The sequence below is a fragment of the Manis javanica genome, chromosome 10 (assembly GCF_040802235.1).
Source record: "Manis javanica isolate MJ-LG chromosome 10, MJ_LKY, whole genome shotgun sequence".
Taxonomy (NCBI): domain Eukaryota; kingdom Metazoa; phylum Chordata; class Mammalia; order Pholidota; family Manidae; genus Manis; species Manis javanica.
The window spans coordinates 23,066,286-23,082,827 of NC_133165.1; the positions used below are offsets into that span (position 1 = coordinate 23,066,286).

Sequence of the window (16,542 nt, forward strand, 5' to 3'; positions counted from 1 at the left end):
GAGTATAGGAACAAAGGAAAAAGTGAAGGAACAAAACAGCAGCAGAATTACAGAACCCAAAAGTGGACTAACAGGTACCAAAGGGAAATGAACTGGGGAGGATGGGTGGCTATGGAGGGATAAGGGGGGGGGAAGAAGAAGGGGGGTATTAAGATTAGCATGCATGGGGGGAGGGAGAAAGGGGAGGGTGGGCTGCACAACACAGAGATGACAAGTAGTGACTCTGCAACATTTTGCTAAGCTGATGGACAATAACCGTAATGTGGTTGTTAGGGGTGACCTGATATAGGGGAGAGCATAGTAAACATAGTATTCTTCATGTAAGTGTACATTAAAAATTAAAAAAAAAAAAAAAAAAAGAAAGAAAGAAAAGGGGGTTTACTCCTTACAGGATAAAACTGTTGGTAAATCAAAGATCAACGCATGCTTTAAATATCCTTAATGTTGATCACTTAAAGGGTGTCAGATGATCAGCTATGGAGGTACTCTTTTCTTATAATATTCCTTTCTCTTAATTTAAAAAAAAAAAAAAAAGCAGTTACTGTGTGCTGACCTCCAATGAGTTCTGCACAGTGGTATAGAGGGCATGTCAAAGTGTGGGCAAAGGGTCTGTTTGTTTCTATGCAGAAGATCAAGGCCTAGCTTGGATACCCAGAAAATGAACTAAGATACGATATGAGGAGGAGCTTCCGGCATCAGCACTCTCTGGAGGACTCGTGCCGGGGGATAATCATCAAAAAGCCTCCACAGGGATCTGGGCGATGCTGCAGTTGTGGCTGCGTCCACCCCACCGTTTCCTGGATTTGCCATAGGAATGAGGAGGGAGATGTCTAGGCTGGCATGTGCATACAGTGAGACAACGAATTTGACCGGATCTGTACTGTTGGAACTCAACCAGGAGTTGGGAGGGGTGCAAGTTGTAGCACTCCAAAATCTCATGACTATAGACTATCTATGGTTAAAAGAACATATGGGATGTGAACAGATCCCAGAAATGGGTTGCTTTAATTTGTCTGATGGTTAAAGTACAGTTGGACAATATCCATCATATCATAGATAAATTTTCACAAATGCCTAGGGTGCCTAAATGGTTTTCTTGGCTTCACTGGAGATGGATGGTAATTATAGATTTGCTTTGTTTATGTCACCGTATTCCTATTATGTTAATATGTGTGTGCAAATTAGTTAGTAGTTTAAAACCTATACATACTTAAGGTACTATACAAGAAGATATGTCAAAGAAATAATCAATCCTCCCATGTTTCCTTCATATGCTACATCTATAGCTTTTCTTCTTCCTTCCTAATTACAACCCTTAAATAGAATTCGTGCCTCATATCGAATTTACCGAGTATCATAATTCCTCCAGGTGGTAAAGATACCTCGAGACAAGTGCTGGGCATAGAAGCCACAAGGCATAAATCTGCAAAGAAGTAAAAAGCTAACCTTTGCAAACAATATGGCTTCTCTCTCACTTACCAACTTTACATTTCCCTATATGGCCCCGGAAGATGACTGGTTAGCCAGAGACGTGTAAGATTCCTCAAGGGAGGAACAATCTAAGACAGGCACAGTCGCAGGGGGGCCATCAGGTGAGAATTTGGGGATCAACAGAGGTGAGGCTCAGAACCTCACCCCCCCTGCTTTGAGAGAAATCTTCTGCATCCGTGGATGTCTTGCTGCCCTTGTCTAGCCTGGATTAATACTTAGTCCATAGGCACACACCTGATCATCTGATCATCTACATTTGCCCTCTTACAGCACTAAACTATGTTTTCTACCTTTATCTTGCATCTACCTACCACTTCAGCATTTTATTAAAAATAATAATAATAAAGAGAGAAATGTATCCACATATAAATCAAGTATAAAAATCAAACGAATATTCATATTTGAACTGATTGTTTATAGTTCATAATGCATGATCAAAACCAAAAGTTTCTGTGATGACTGCCCTTGTACTGTTCCCCATGCAACTTATTCACTATTTAAGAATTTGTTCTCCATGTAAGAACTTGTTCGTTATACTTCAGAAGATTGGAGACTGACAAAAATTTGGCTTGGGGTGGATTAATGATTGTGCATTGAGCATTAACTCCCCTATACAGAATTTTATTGTTGTTAACAACCATTTGATCGATAAATATGAGATGCCCTCTCAAAAAACAAACAAACAAAAAAAAAAAGTACAGACTTCCAATTGTAAAATAAATAAGTAACCGGGATGTAATATATAGCATAAGGAATATAGTCAAAATATTATAACAACTTTGTATGGTGATAGCTGGTAGCTAAAATTATCATGTATATAAATGTTGAATCACTGTGTTGTACACCTGAAACTAATGTAATACTGTGTGTCAACTACCCTTCAATAAAAAATAAAAAAATAAAAAAAAATAAAAAAATAAAAAATAAAAATAAATGAATATGGCAGAGGATCTGGCAGGAAGTCGCTGGGAGGGCTGTAACAGAGACCTGGGGTAACGGCGGTTCACATGGGATGGAACTGGGACCCGGACCCTGATACTGCCCTTGTTCCTGGCCATCAAATGCATTTTCTGCCCAAGGGGAGGCCTGGTCCCTCCCCTTAAAGGCATTACCCAGACTCCCTGCATGGCTTCCCCCTCACCTCAGGGCAGCTGGAGTTAGTCATCTGGCTGTGGTCATGGGACCAGCTACACAAAGAAGAGGAAAACGGGCCTGTGGTGCAGATGGCACCTACAACAGGTGGACGACAACGCTGTCAGTGTGACCATTGCACTTTTTTGTGGGCACTTTTTTAAAGAACTATTTTTGGAAAGAACTTAAGCCCCACAAGAGGTTGTAAGAAACAGAATTTCCATGTACCCTTCTTCCAGCTCTCCCCAGTAAAAACACCTTCTAGAACAGAGCACAAAACCAGGGAACAACACTGCCACAGAGCTGATCTGGGTTTCACCAGTTTTTATGTAAACTGGCATAGTTCCTAAAATAAGTAGTTTGCTCTGTGCTGGGGGATCTTACCTAATTTTGGGAGGTCAGCTACTCACCTGTCAAGCCTTTGGGCAAGCATTTTTCCTCTAAGGAAGCATTTCTTGTCACCTCCTGCCCCGACTTTTGGTGGCATCTACTCTCTCTGCTGATGTCCATCACACCGCCCCCTGCTCCTGCCGCTTGCCTGTCATGCCCCATGGTGTCTGCCCTCTTTGCAGGCAGGGGGCTGGGATCAGGGGTGGTGACTCCTCTGTGAGCGGGTCCTCTCAGCATCTGGCCTAGGGCCCGGCACCTTGGAGTGATGAGTCATTGTTGCTAGAGTGAACGCAGAGGCATCTAGGTGAGGAGCTGGTGTCGACGTGCAGATTGCCCACTGTGGGCCGGGCTCTGCTTGGCTCTGCACCTCATCCTTGCCCATCTTCCCGTGACTCTGCAAGAAGCTGTTCTTTTGACCATCTTAAGAATGAAGAAATGGTGGCCCAGATTAATTAAAGAGTTTTTTTACAGTGGTAGAATTAGGTACTGATGAGGCTGTGGAATGAATTCTGTCTCAGACAGTTTTTAAGGCCAAGGATTGATTGACAGCCCTGAAATGAGATAATTGCAATGTATTAGGAATTGCTAGAAAAATACAGGAAAAAAGGGAAAGGTCAGTGTTGAACCACAGAGATTTTCTTGTTGATGTATTGATCTCTGTTTGCCATTCCAAAGAGGATAATTACGCCACTCCAGCTGAGATGGGGGATGGGTTTCGCATTGGAAGGCCAGGGTCTTCTAGGACAATCCTGGGGGCATGAGACGTGCTCTTGGTGACAGGGAAAGTTGACTCTCACCTGACACTCAGAGAAGCACTGATGGAAATGAGAAAGGGGTCAGGATGAGGCTGGGGGAGAATGTCACCTGGCTCTTGGGGCTGGGACCCAGATGTCCCTTTGGAGGGCCAGTCCTGCTGCCCTCTAAAGGGAAGTGCCAGGCCCGGTCACGGGAGACTTGGTCAGTGACTTCCATGAGAAAGAACGACTGGGCTGGACTTGACCACGCAGGCCAATGCAGACAGGGGCCCTGGAAACGTCCAGACCCTAATTGTGGCTTTGTCCCTTAGCCCTTTGGGTCTTGGAAGTATTGTGTTGTCCCATCTTTTAGGAAAGGGGTAAGAGGTATCCAGGCTTGTCTGCTGAGTCACAGTGCTCACATGAGCACTGAGTTTATAGCCTGTAATTCACTGAATTCCCCTGGCAAGCCTGTGAGTTGGGCGATAATATCGCTGTGCCCAGCACAGCTGGGGGCCAGGAAGGTTCACATCGTCCGAGGTACACAGCTGGTGATCCCTGGTGTGAGGATTTGCCCACCCTCAACCCAAAGCCTTGGCTCCATCCACTGTGCCAGGCTGCCTCTCCCCTACAGCGGCCCCACCGCTGCACGGGTCCTCGTGGCCTAGGTGGAGCCACCTGGGCACGCGCTCATTGCTGCTACCACCTGGAGCCCAGGGAGGGCATGGGGAGCCCGGGGACAGAATGACCGATGGGAGGCTGCCAGTTCTCCAGCAGAAAAGCCCAGTACCACCGACTCTAGATAGTTCCTGTGAGTAAAGCATGAACATTCTTGCAGGGCCAAAAGTTAACCTGTTTAGCTCCTCTTCAAAACGGGACCAACCTCACCTGTCCTCTTTCCCCACAGGGCAAAGTGAATGTGGACTTTGCCCGTGCTTTGAAAACAATGCGGGGGCTGCCCTTCAGCAAGCAAGCTGGGGTGGGCACTGGTGCTGAGTGGAGTGGGAAGTTTCTCAGACTGCAACAGGGCTTGTGTCCTTGCTTAGGGACATTTCCCCCGCAGTTTCCTGAGGCAGGACAGAGGTGAAAGCTTCATTTTACTTCTGCTTAACCATTCCCAGCCCTCACCGGTGGGCCTCAGGCTCGAGTCCTACCTGTTTAATATCTCCTGCAGCGCAGCATGGTTCCTGTGTATTAGCTTGATTAAAGACTAATTTTCTAGCTCTCAAGGTGGAGCCCGGCTCAGATTGTCTTCTGTCCCTGTGTGTGAGTTATACAGATGCGTCAGACCACAGACTACGTAGAAGCAAGCTTTCAATGTGGTTCCCCCACCGGCCTGCTGAGCCCAGGTGTGAGGACAGGAGAGTGCCTTGAGGGAGCAGGTGTGAGGGCCTGGGCTGCTTAATGCCCCTGGTCTCCAGAGGGCTGAGCAGTGGGACTCCCCAACCAGTGTGCGACCCCAGGCTGATGGCCACTACTGGAAATGAGGCCCTGGTACCCGAAGCCACCCTCTCTACTGTGGGTCACTGTCTTGCCAATGGGTTTCAGCCCTGGGCAAGTTCACTATGGATTCAGTGTGACCAAAGAAAACGACAGCAAAATGTTCTTGGGGTGAAAGGGTTATACCCAACTTTATTTCCAGGTGGAAGGTCAGTCACTAAAATCCCTTTCACTCAGAGCGAGTGAGTCTGCATGCAGGAAGCCCGTCTCTGCTTCTGGGCCCCTCTGTCTGCACAGCCGTCCTCCGGGCCTCTGCACAGTCGTCCTGCACAGCTGTCCTCTGGGCCTCTGTCCTCTGCTCTCCTGCAGCCTTGCAGCACCGCCACCGTGTCATGCCCAGAGCAATGGGTGGAGCTCTTTTTATAGAGTCAACAGCCATGTAGTGCCCACAGGTGTGCAGTGAGCTAGTCAACCACGGACAGGTGAGAATCCTGGCCACAGGAACTCTCATTTTATCCACAGTCACTTCCATCCACCAGCCCTATAAAGGGTCTGCAGCTCTGGCCCTCTGAGGACAGGCTGGTGGCTTGTATTTTCTGTAGGGGCTCCAAGGTTTTAATAAAGTGGAATATGCACATGCCTCCTAGAGAGGAGCTGCACCCTTGTTCTCATCCACGGGACAGCGGCATGGGGCAGGTGGGACGTGTGTACAGCCATGTGCTCCCTCCCTAGCTCACCTCCCTCCTCCAGACCCTGCAGGAGCCCTTTTCTGCACTTGGAGCAAAATCCAAACTCCTGCCTGGCCTACAGATCCTGCCTGATGAGCCCCCTTTTTCTTTCTTCCCTGCTCCAGTGCCTGTCACTTCCCAGCCACAGTGGCCTTCGGGCAGGTCCTCAGACTTGCCACGTTCTTTCTTGCCCTCAGGACCTGAATCAGGCTCTTCCTTCTGCTTGGAATCCCCTCCTTCCCTCCCTGAATCACCTTTCCGTTTTTACCTTAACTTTCCTGTCTGGCCACTCATTCCTCACAGAATTCAGCCCACCCTTCTTTCCCTTCCCAGCATCCCTCCCAGTTTGAGACGATTTTCCTGCACTTGTTTAGTATCTGTCTCCCCGACTGGCCTGAGGCTCTGTGAGAGGGACCCCTAGGTCCCCACTGGCTTGGGCCACGTGTGGCTCTTAGCAGGTGCTCAGGAATAGTTGGTGATCGAATGTCCCTGGGAGGCACTGGCACTGCCCAGGGCAGGTGCAGAGGGAGGACTTGGAGCTGCCCAGACCACAAGGAGCCACCCTTCCTGGAGCAGGTGGGTGTGAGCTTGTTAGTGGAGGGGCGGGACCCGGACACCAGCGTGCTCATGACCGTGAGCATGCACACAGGTCTCTCCCACGCTCCCTTCCTTCATTTTAGGAACAGCCTGGGGCAGATAGGGCCGTGGACCACCATGAGGAAGGAGCCCGGATTTAGGCTGCCTGTGGGCGCCCCCTGTGGGACTTTGGGCCCGCCCCGGGGCCTGTCGTTGGGCAGCACCACCTCCCCCTCGAGGTGCAGCACAGCTGCGAATAGTCAGCGCTTACCTCGCATTGGCTGGGCACTCACAACACCTGGTCCTCCCTGCGTGAGCGCCCAGTCAGCCTCCAGTCAGCCTCCATCTCACGCTTTCCTTTTTCCTTCGGGTTTCTTGGACAGTTTGGAGTCTTCGTTCCAGGAAGTAATCGATGAGGCCCAGCATTTGTAATTCTCAACACAAAAACACCCAGATTGCAGGTTCGTGTGCAAAGGGAGGCTTCCTGCCTGGCTGGGGGGTCTTTTGAGCCAGAGGAATCAGGTGACGCAGGGCCTCAGTCCTCACGCTCTCTCCCTGCTGGCCTCCAGGGTCAAGGCCACAGGCCCCAACCATCTGAGAGCAGGATGGCCTTCCTCTGCGGCTTTTTATGTTTGGGGAACAGGGGTTCAACATGAAAGAAGGGAGGGGTTCTTTTGGGCTGTGTGTTAGGAGCACAATCCCTCTGAGTCAGGCGGTGGCCGTTTCTGCCAGGAAGGAGGTTTTCCTCCCTCACCTCTGCTCCTCGGGGAGGCGAAGGGGCTTAGCTGAAAGGAACTTAGTGGCCACAAGGGGAACTGCGGTCTCCTTAAGCTTCCTTTGGAAGGCGGGACCTGGGGTGATTCTGCCCCAGGGCGGGGCAGGAACAGGAGGAGGGAGGGGTGGGCCTTCCAGCCCTGCTGAGGTTGGTGCTTCCCCTTCATCTCAGTCCCAGAACAGCTGTAGGAGGTGAATATGGCTCTCCCCATTCTACAGGTGAGGAAAATGTCCAGAGGGGTCAAGTCGCTTGCCTGAGGTAACTCACAGAGCCGCGTGTTTCACAGTGAAGCCCCTCCAACCCCAGCTGGAGTTCTTCTGGCTGTGCTGTGCACAACAGAAAAATCAGTGACTACTGCAGACCTACTGCGTGTGAGAGTCAGAAATGACAGGCTCACCCCTGCTCCCATCCTGGCGCTCACCTCCCGACTGGAGTCTTCATCTCACTTGGTCCCCAGGCCAACCTGGGGTGCAGGTAGTGTGATCCCCAGTGCAACAGACAGTGGCTCAAAGGGGTCCAGGGACCCACTTCTGAGTGGGATTTGGGCTCTGTGGAGGGTGATCCCTGGGAGTGCTTCAGAGGCAAAGAGGGCCCAGGTCACTGTTCTGATCCAGGTGGGCCAGAGGGTGGAGGGGCTCAGGGATGCTTTCAGCCGCATGTAACTGAAGCCCGGCAGCTTAACCAGGCATCGCGTTTTCCCTGTACCAGGCGGTAGCCGGCAGTCTGGAGGCGGTTGTGGCACAGTTCCGTAGCTTTGCCCCCATTCCTGCTAACTTCCATCCTAACGTCTGTCACCTGATGTTTGCAGGATGGTTGCTGCTGTTCCGGGTGCCAGACCCATCTTCACGCAGAAAGCAAGGGAGAAGGGGCAGCAGTGGCCGTTGCTTCCCTTTATCAGGAAAAGAGCCTCCCCAGAGGCCCACCTAGCAGACTTCCCTTACGACCCGGTGGTCCAGACGGAGTCACCCAGTCCCCTCCAGCTGCGAGGAAGACTTTCAGGCCCTGGGCTGGGCTGGACACCGGAGGGAAATCCAGAGGTGGTAGGCTCACTCCCGCTCCCACAGGACTCACCGCTTAGGGGAGGTTGTAAAAGCTGAAGGTCCTCAGGCCTCCCGCCCCAGGAGGAGACCAGGCTTTGTCTTGTAGAATCCAGAAGGCCTGTGGGAGAGGATGTCTAAGCTGGGCTCTAAAGTGAAAGAGTGTTAAATCTGTGACTATTAAAGGCCGCTAATTGTTCAGTTTGTGATTACACTCTTCCTGTAAGACAGCTGGTCCTGAATATCCCCCTGTTGTTAGCTTAGGACTGTCTGTTACCTGCACAGGGCAGCTCGACATTTAACTCCTGCCTCCTCCCTGCCCACCCTGGGGGAGGCCCGTGTGTGCTGCCTGGTGTTGGAGGTCACCTCCTGAGTCATCAGGGCCCTGGGAGGAGGCCTCATGGCCGTTGGCAGCAGTGATGGGAAACACAGTGCTCGTTAGGGTCAGCGCAGTGGGCTCGGTGTCAGGAGAGCCAAATGACTTCCATTGTTTCTTGGCTGCGGCAGGTCTGGGCGTCTCTCGATTTGTCACTCCTCCCCTCTAGGCCTCGCTTGCTTGTGTTACATGACTTGGGGGCATCATTCCGCTTCCCTTCCAGCTGTCTGACTGAGGAGGTGGCTTGAGGTGTGATTACTTAGCAGACGTTAGCATCACATATTCCATTTATAGAGCAACTCACGGCCTCTCTCTGTTGAATTGCATCTGTGATTTCAGAGGTGGGTGGCCGGTGCCAGCATACCCATTTCAGAGGTGGGGAAGCTCAGGAGGACTCAGGGTAAGTGGTGCCCACGGCTACACAGGGGGTAAACAGCCTGGCTGGGACTAGGACCAGGAATCTTTCTTGGCATTGTGGAGCTGGTGTTCTGTGTGACAGGCATCAGGACTGAGCCGTGGAGCAGGGCCGCCTAGAGCTGGTGTGAGAACTGCCTCTGCCCTCTCAGTGCTTCTAATTAATTGCAGGTTTTGTGTGTGGTTCTGTCTGGGAATCGCTCATACATACGAGATCACAGCCCAAGGGTGGGAGGAAGCTGCGCATCCGATGTCCGAATTATGTACGGGCACTTCACATGCAGTTAATCTTCCTTGCCATCGCTTAACCCCAGCACTGTGCTGGGCATGAGGCCATTGTAGCAGATGCTGGTGCTGTGGCCATCAGAGCCTTGGCAGCCCAGGGCTTTGGCCAGGTCAGGGTCATGTGTCTGCTGGTTGCATTGGTTAATGCCAAATAGTAGTAGCCTGCCGACAGGAGCAGGTGATGGGCCTGCCTGGTGTTCCACTGCCTGTGGAGCCAGGAACTGGAACATTCATATGCTATTCCGGATGAATTGCAGCATCCCAGAGCTAGAAGGATTCCAGAGGATCAGCTGTCTAACGTCCTCATCTCATAGACGCAAACTGGATGTGAAATGCCTACAGCCCCTTGCCAGTTAGTGGCTGAACCAGCTGTGGACACGCATCCTCGTCTGTGACTTGTCCTCACATCACACAACTTTGCTTTTATCATTTCCTCATTCTGCATCTCCCAGCCTGCTGGTGACGTTGTCTCCAGGGCCAACTCCATGCAGGTCCCAAGTTGCAGCATATGAAGTGACTCATTTGTTCTCAGGTGACAGAAGCCAGCCGGAGCCAGCTTCAGTAAAGTAGGGAATGTCCTGCTCTCACAGCCCCAGTGTCCAGGGCCCCATTGCATTTAGGAGGCCCTGGGTCCTCAGGATCAGCTGTCTCTAGGTCTCCCTTCTCCGGGCTCTGCTAGGGGAAGAGGAACAGGGTGAAGCTGGGTGAAGCCCGTGACTTCTGGCCAAGCTGGGCAGCACCTGCTGAGACTTTGTCTCTCCAGTGAGAATCTAGAGAATGTTGATTTTGGGGGTAAAATACTAAGCCAGCATGCAGCCCTGAGGGCCCACTGTGGGGCTGGGAAGCCAGATCACCTGGTAGTTAGGGTTGTGGGTCCTGGTGTCAAATGGCCTGCATTCTGATCTGTGTCTCTGTGTTTCTTTATTTACAAATTGGGTTTGAGTGTAGCACGTGCTTCGTGTGATTGTTTGGAGACAATTTATGCACAGTTTCACCGGCTACCAGCTGTTATTAGCTAAGTCATTTAACTTCTTGTTTTTTTCCACGTGTAAAATCGGGGATGACATCACCAGTTCCGTGAAATAACTCATTGGTTTCTTTAATACAGCCAAGCCCACACTTAGCCCTCAAGGTTGGCAGTGGATGGAAAATAGCCACGTACGGGGAAAAGCTAGAACCCAAGGCCTTCTCATCGGCCTTCCCCTTTAGGCCTGCTCGCTGTCACACTGAACCCCATGCCTCCTCTGGGGGCACTGGGTCCCCTTTAATGCTCTCAGCCCTGCTGTGGACTCTGCTTCACAGGAATACATCTGAGACCAGGCTGGAGCGGTTAACAGGGCTTGTCTGCATGTTGGGGTATGGGATCAGTCACCTTTCCCGGGAGGAGGAAACACCTGAAAACTTCCCCAGAGAAACCGCGGTGATCCTTGGGACAGAGGCCTCTGCCGTCTCGCTCTGCAGCCTCACTGGGGGAACACGGGCTCCAGGCACAGCAGGACCCTAGTTGCCTTGCTGTGTGACCCAGAGCAGATTATTTAACTTCTGTGAGTCTTAGATTGCTCATCTGATAAACAGGAATGGCGACAGCATGCACCTTGGGGGCTGTTGGGAGGGCCGACTGCAGTGAAGTCTGTGAGGTGCCCTGGGGAGTGCCCGCCTGCAGTAGGAGCCTCTGATGTTCGCTGTGCCCAGGGCTGCTGTGCTGCATCTTCAGCCTGGGGTCTCCCACAGCCCTGCCAGGGCCTTTCCACATCAGCTGATGTGCTTCCCACAAAAACATGGATACTCGGGTTCCCCCCACCCCCCGAAGATTCTGGGTTAGCTAGGCTGTGGTGCAGTCTGAGCTTTGGCTTCTTGGTTGTTAGTTTTTTTTTTAATAGCTGCCTATGTGGTGCTAATGTATAGTGCTGCCTGGATGAGACGTTACCCTACTGTCTGCTGTCATCTGCTCTGTCCCCGCATGGCTGAGGCCACCTTCCCCCACTGTGTGGCTCCCTAAGCTCCCTCACCACTTCGGCTCTAGCAGGGCGGAGCCACTTCTGGTTTATTTCTACCAATCTGTGAAACTGTGGGGTCAGATGATTCTGGCACGGGAGTCTTTGACCTTGTGGGGGAGGAGCAGTGCCACCAGTGTTGTTTCCTCTCGCTGGGAATCCTGTCCTGCAGAGGGATGGAGTCTCCTTCACAGCCCCAAGGAGGAAGGTGGTTCTTCAGTTTACACAGGGTCACGGATCTGTGTGGCTTCAGGAGCCAGGCCAGTAGATCCACAGACAGGGGTAGGGGCAGCAGAATAGGACATGCTGTGTCCAAAGAGGCTCAGGGGAGTTTTTCCTGGTCTCTGCTGCACAGCACAGGCTGTGTGTGTGCGTTGGGGGTGGTGGTGGTTCTGCGTCACCAAATGGACTCGTGCTGTAACAGCAGCAGGGTGGTGGCCCAGGTTTCTCACTAATGCCTGGGTGAATACTGCTGTGGAATGTACTATCTCTTTATGAGTGTCTGCTAAGTTAGCTGTTTTGCAATGAAGAGCAGTTAGCCCTGATTTCTGTGGCTTCACATTTATCTGACACTATCTGGTTAACACTTGTATTCCACTTGTCCCTTAACCCAGACCCTTCACTGGGATTCCTGTGCTGAGGAGGGAAGCATGGTTTGTAGACTGGTCAGGATTTAGGTCGTGGTAATGATAATTAGGAATTTGTCTCCTGGGCCTTTCTTCGTAAAACAGTTCAGCATATAACTAGCTCTTCTGTGCACACTGCTAGAGAAGAGGCCAGCTTCGCATATGATGGCTAAGCAAGCCAGTCTGTGCCCTGTGACAGCATCTGGGGAGAGCAGCTGTCTTCTAGCCTTCCTCTCAACCCCCTGCCTCATTCCCCAAAATGTGTTTTTCAACTATGTAATTTGTTAAAATATTTGAGGTGAATATGGCAAAAGGAAGAATTGACTGTGCTTGGTGGGGGGGGGGTGAAGACATAGATTCTACCAAACACATTTCACTCTTTCATGAGATGCAGGGATTTTAAACAACTGTGTCTCTTCACTGTGGAAAACATCCTGGCAGTTCTGTGAAGAGTGAAATAGTATCACATGACCCCACAATTCCACAGTTTACCCAGAAGAACTGAGAATAGGGACTCCAACAAGCACATGAATGCAAATGTTCATGGCAGCAGTATTCACAGAAGGCGGAGACAGCCCCAGCGTCCACCAGTGAGTGGATGGATGGATGAACACATGTGGTCTAGCCACACGTGGAATAGCATCAGCCACGGAAAGGAAATAAAAGAGCTGAGACAAGCTATGCTTTGGAAGAACCTTGAAAACACTATGCTAGGTGCAAGAAGCCAGACCCAAAAGGTCACATACTGTAGGATTCAGTTTATGTGGCATATCTGGAATAGGAAATGCCATGGAGACAGAACCAGATTAGTGGCTGCTGGGGAGGGGAGCTGGGGGAGACCCTGCCTCACAGGTGTGCGGTTTGCACCGGGCTGGCGGAGAGCCCGGAACAGGGCAGAGGTGCTGGCCGCACAGCACTGAATGGACTAAATGCCACTGAACTGGCTTTAAAGTGGGTAATTTTATGTTATGTGAATTCCTCAAGATGTTGATTAAAAAAAAAACAACTATGCCACTCCCTCCAACCCCTTCCCTCTTCTTACTGGCCAGATAAGTCACTTGGTTCTATTTCGTCTCCTTGAAGCAACGTTTAAAACTGTTTCTGTGTTTGGTCCTCATGGCTACATCCTTAAATCTAAATGATGTGCTGGGACCTCCTTGTCTTTTTAGAGATAAATGGAGAGACTGCTTCTTGACTCCTTGAGAAGAAAAAAATATATGTGGAAAAGCATGAAATTGAAAGAGACCACTTAGTAAATGTATGTAATTATCGAGTCACTGTGCTGTACATCTGAAACCAATATAATACTGTGTATCAACTATATTCTGATAAATGAGTGAAAAAAATAGGCCCCCCCACCCCTCCATACTCCTAATTTGACAGTTTCCTGTTTACACAGGTGCTGTCTCAGAGGCTTTTCTGCGTGGGGCAAGGCAGGGGTGCTCCGGCCTTCTCTGGTCCCTGAGTCTGTCACTTGGAGGTTCCTGGGAGCTGCCCTGGGGGCCTAGCTGCTGCTGGTCTTCACCTCCTGAGGTCTCTGCCCTGCAGCCCCTTCCGTCTCGACACTTCTGTCATTCTCTGATCTGGAACAGAGAGCTGATTTTTTAAAAAAGACGTTGTGCTTGTCCTGACATTTCCAAACTAACCTGTGGTCAGGAGCTCGGACTTTAGGGCAGGGGGTCGCACAGTGCTGGCCCGTCCTGTGATCCACTGGGTCTGCTTGGTCAGAACCTTTGTGAAGTCAGATTTGTATAAGAAAGGTGGGTGCTGGCTTCTCTCGATGCATCGGACACGTTGATGGCAGCCCGCATGCACCCCTGCATGGGACAGTGGACTGGTCGCAGGGTCTGCTGCCTCGGCAGGGCATGTCCTCCCCGCTTCCAGCTGTCCCCAGGTCCCTCTGGGAACTTCCTTGTGTTCACTGTCATTACTTGTGAGGCTCTGCCTGCATTTGCTTTTGGGACACCTGCCTTAAGGTTTGCACTATGTTACTATAAACAAACACTGTGTGTGTGTGTGTGTGAGAGAGAGAGAGCGAGAGAGAGAGCAAGCACATGTGTGTGTGTGCACACACAAGAATGAGCAAAGAACCTAAAAACTACATGTTTGGAAGACTGAAAGATCTAGAAGTTTATTGAGATATTGCCAACTATTTTTCTTCTGTCCCTTGTGATTTTCTTATATTTCTCACTCTGCTGCCATGGGTTCCTCAAGCCTTTTCTTTTCCAGGTTATGTAGAAATAGTAGTTTCAAAGCTTGGTGGATGATGGGAGAGCAGGATTTAATCAGATTCCTGATTTTCCAGAGGAGGAGGACAGAGAAAGGTCAGGACAGGCCGTACACTGGGAGTTGGTGTGAGTCCTGAGGGAGTGGGCACCCTGGGTTAGGGGGAGCACAGGTCAGGGCAGGCTTCCAGGGGAGCCAGACGGAGTGTGGGTCCTTGCCCTGCTGTGTGTCCTGGGGCACGTCACCACCTGTCTCTGGGCCTTTGCTTTCTCATCTGTATGATGTGGAGTAAACCTTGCTTCTCAAGGATGTGGCAGTTAATGAGATGGCATGTTTAAAGTGCTTCTCACCCTCACCTGCTGAGCAGACAGAAAACAGTGCGTGGTAGCTACTGACCATCTGAGCACAGGGAACATATCTTGGGCATTTTTTTCCTCCATTTTTCAGAGTAGGAGCCCCGGGTGGGCAGGGGAAAGGGAGAGGCAGGAGAGCAGCACCAAAAGCTGGAAAGGGCCGAAGATTGATTTTTAAAAGTTACATTTTAGAGCTTAACAGTTTATCCTTTCTCTTGGAGATAAAAGAAAAGGGAGTGGGTAGGCAGAAAAAGATATAAAAAGCAGTATGTTAAGTTCAAAAAATGATGGTGTAGGTTAAGTATATCCACAGAAGGGCATTTTTTATTTGTGGGCGTGTGCCCGCATAAGTGCTCTCTTTAAATATAACAGGACGGGCCCCAGGGGAGTGTTTGTAAGGCTCTTTGAGGTCTTTGGGAAAAGATATATATAAAGCTAGAGAATTAGTACACAGCTCCATGCATATGTGTGTGAGAGAGTGAGTGTGTGTGTGCGCTTCTGCATGCGCGAGCCATCCAGATGTAGCTGTCTAGTTACCACGGTTTTCCCTTTTTTATTTTGAAAAGGGAGTTGAAGATCAATTGATCTCGATAGTTCCCCCCCCCCCCCACTACCCCCGTGGCCTTTGATGGCTGACATGGGAGGTCTCTCCCCCACCCTCCAGGCACTGCTTCAGGACTTTATATCGTAACCTCGTCTACCCATAATCACTGTGTGAGTGGAGTGTTAGCTGTAATGGTGCCTGTGTTTCTGTTTGAGTTCCTGGGTGACGGGCTTGGTCCCTGCCCTGCTGATGTATTTGGAACCTGGATTCCTGCACTGAGGAGGGAGGCGTGGTCTTGTGGACTGGTCAGATTTTAGGTCATGGTAATGAGAAGTAGGAATTTCTCCCCTCTTTTCCATGTGTATCCATCCCGGAGAGAATTGGAAAAAGCTCAGTTTGCATCTGAATCCCTGTCACTAGGACAGGAAATCACAGCTGAGCATTTGGTGGTTAGCTTCCCTGGTGAGACCTTGAACTTGTTATTAAACACCATTGACATTTGTGCCTGGCCCTTCCCACGCTCAGTTGCTGGAGATGAGGGGCAGGTCTTAGCAGTGGGCCTCAGTTGGTTATTCACTTGTTTATTAATTTGCCTATTTATCTGGCCCTTGACTCATTCTACACGTCTCTCAGGCTCGCCCTGGCCAGGGGCTGTGCTGGGCCCTGGAGCCCTGGTGGCTTGGTGGGGGCGCCTCTATAGCTGCACCTGAGATGAACAGTTCACCGCAAAGGACAGAGCGCTGCTGTGGAAGTGCATACCTGTGTGGCGGGGGCTTGGGAAAGGGGACCGGATGAGCTCTCCTGGGCGTGTTTGCTGGGGCGACTCAGGACCTGCTCAGGTGGAGGACTCAAGGGCAGAGTATTATAGGGGCTCACAGGGGCCTGGGTGCCGCGTGGAGCTGGGCAAGAGCTGGGGTGGCCATTACTACGTGCCCGCCTTGTTCCTGTGGCTGCACTCTCTCAGCAAGTCACCCTCAGTGAACCGTCTTGGTTACCTTTGTACAGCAGGAGACCCAGTCAGCCAGTGGCAAGTTCACTGAACCAATAGGATTCTTTTCTGAGTGGTGTTCCTCTGTGGCTTTGCCCCAGTGTCAGGCTGCAGGGCCCTGTGGCGGCTTGTGCTTGACTTTTCAGATGCCAGCCTCTTTGCAGATCTCAGCACTTTCTCTGCACCACGTGGGCTTGGAGGGGTTTTCCTCGCTCTTCTCTTTGGTGGGCTGCCGCTCTGTGCCTGCATCTCATTTGCCCTTGGCCAGGCCTCTGCACCTGGTGACCAGAAGCTGCAAACTGTCCTCAGCTTGGCTTCCCGCAGATAGATTCTGGAGCAACTTAGAACCATCTGCTCTCAGGCTGGATGCGCCAGCTCCATCCTCCTTATCCCCACTCAGCCTGTGGCCCATCCCCGCTTCTAGAAGACTGTAT

The 16,542-nt window shown here is 50.9% G+C and overlaps 1 long non-coding RNA gene across 1 annotated transcript; it reads left to right on the forward strand.

Annotated features, from left to right (window-relative positions):
• Positions 1–208: 208 nt before the first annotated feature.
• On the forward strand, positions 209–13,089 carry LOC118968697 (uncharacterized). Its single transcript, XR_005056481.2, has 3 exons — positions 209–6,951; positions 7,484–7,739; positions 8,074–13,089. It is a non-coding gene; the product is annotated as an uncharacterized lncRNA (long non-coding RNA).
• Positions 13,090–16,542: the final 3,453 nt, after the last annotated feature.